The sequence below is a fragment of the Crocuta crocuta genome, unplaced genomic scaffold, assembly GCF_008692635.1.
Source record: "Crocuta crocuta isolate KB4526 unplaced genomic scaffold, BGI_CrCroc_1.0 scaffold657, whole genome shotgun sequence".
In the NCBI taxonomy this organism is placed as follows: domain Eukaryota; kingdom Metazoa; phylum Chordata; class Mammalia; order Carnivora; family Hyaenidae; genus Crocuta; species Crocuta crocuta.
The window spans coordinates 114,712-117,040 of record NW_027529583.1 but is presented as its reverse complement, the minus strand read 5'-3'; positions in this window follow the sequence as shown (position 1 = coordinate 117,040).

Here is a 2,329-nt window from a genome sequence, read left to right as displayed (position 1 = left end):
GGCGCGCGGCCCGGCCCGGCTCCAGCGTCCTTCCGCCCTGGCATCTGGGAACACTCCCTCTGAGTTGTTTTTCCAGGTGTGGTGGTGAGGGGGCCCTGGTTCGTGCCTACTTGGTGACGTGAGATCCCTTAGGAGAGGAAGGCCCGTGGACCAGGCAGCTTCCGGCAGGAAGTTTCTTCAGGGCATCATGGTATCCATATTTGGGGCTGGAGAAGTTGTTCAAATCCAAGCCCCTGATACCACGTGTAGTAATGATGGACACCATTATTTGATGTGCAGGCCGTACCTCAGACCCACTAAGTCAGGATCTTTGGGGATAGACCCAGACATCAGTGCGCTTTTTTCGAAGCACCTCAGGTAGAGAGACTCCAGTGTGCCGCCAGGGCTGAGAATCACTGACTGAGGTACGAGGTAAGAACTCCACTCCCACTCGAACCCCCAGTTTCCTTCAGGAAACCGAGTGAGACAGTTAAAGTCCTAAGTTCACCCATTTGCATAAGGATCAGTGGATTCCGGAGAAAGTGTCCAACAGCCAAGTACTAGTCATCAGACCCGAAGGGCTAAGTAATGAGAGGGAATCCCAAAGAGATGAAGCCCCTCCGGGTGCCGGCCGGAAGTTTCCAGTCTAAGAGTAAGGGGAAAGATGGCAAGAAGGCCTTTGGAACAGTTTGACCCACTTTCCCTGGGAGAGTTGGAGATCTAAGGTATGAGGGTGTCCGGCAGGCCAGGGAGGGTAAGGAGGGTTAGAGGGCTCTGTGGCGGAGGGCTCAACCTTCTCAGAGCTCTGGCACTTTATAAAAAGTTCGGCTGTCTTCTGGTGTTAGTGTCAGCAAGGTCACGGTGCCCTCACTGACTCTGGATAGCTAGTTCACAAGTAGGGAGACCAGCGATGTCTCCATGTAGGAGATACTGCATTCAGCACGATGAAAGCAGGGGTGGGGGGTGGGGAGATGACTGCCTTTGCCTCGACACAAATTTTACTGCACCAGGTTTCATTATAGAAACGGTATAGTTTTGGGTGTGTGTTTATTCATAAAATAAGTAGTTACTCTGATTCTCCCCATCCTTCAAACCAGAGTCTCGAAGGGAGTTTTATTTACTAGATTTGAAGCCACGGAACAATTGTTTCATACGATTGCCTTATAAGCATAGGAATAATTCAGGGGAAAATAAAACTCTGCTTTCTTTCCTCCTCAGCCCCCGCTGAATCTTCCCAACTTGGAGGCAGGCCCAGCCATGCACCAAAAATGTTAGATTTTGTAGCTGATAAGGTTCAAAGGACGAGTGTGGTGGTCCTCTGGAACAGTGGGGAATGGGACCCGAGCTTCAGGCTCCTGTAGCAGTCAGCCTGCAGCGTCCTGGGGGCTTGGGCAGGTATGAGTCGCTTAAGGTGATCAGGCAAGCTCTCAGTGTCCGGACCCTTGTGCCAACCCACAGTCGGGGTCTGGGGCACCCACAGCTCCTATCACTGTGTACGCCCAGCTCTCTGGGCATTCATATTTCCCGGGAGCAGAACTTTCACACCAGTGTGACTATCAGCTCCAGCGTCTTAGTTTATGCCTGAGAACTGCACGTTCGGAGGAAACAAGGTATAGGCTGCCACCATCTTAGAGCAGAATCGGTTCTGTCCATTTTTGGGTACTTACTATTTTTAATTATCAGATTTTGTGTTCACCTACTTGAGATTTTAAACCTTATTTCCATTTCTTAAATTGGATGCTTAGTTTAAAAGGTAGGTCTGAATACGGAGAGCTATACACGTACCTCAGGAATACAGCTTTGGTAATTTCCGTTGGTTTTACTATGTGGGCTTATGGTTCAGAGTTTCATCCTCTAGATAGTTAGGTTTTGGGGAGGCAGTATGGTATGGGGAAAATGGGCTTTGGTGTGGGCTGGATCTGGGTTCGAATCCTCACTCAGCCGTTTAGCAATCGTGTGACTGCAGCTTCTTTTTTCTTCTTTAAATGAGGATGCGATGAAAGAATGCAGGCAAGATACTTGGCATAGTAGCTGCTCGGTCCATCGTAGCTGTGGATGACAATCTTATGTAAAATAATATGCTTTGGGCACAGGCAAAATTTCGTGGCTGGGAAGCTGTTCTCTGTTTGCATGTCCTAGGCAGAGGGCCAGGACAGTGGGTGTCCTTTCTGGATCAACCCACTCATCCTGACGTCCTCGAGAGGCACTGGCAGATGGGACATGAAAATACCAACAGCGTACCTCGGGGAGGGCACGTAGCCAAGTGTGACACTGGACTGAGCGTGCTGAGACCAGCCAGAAAAAAACTCAACACAACACAGAAATGCACCATTTAAAAATTCTTCCAAAG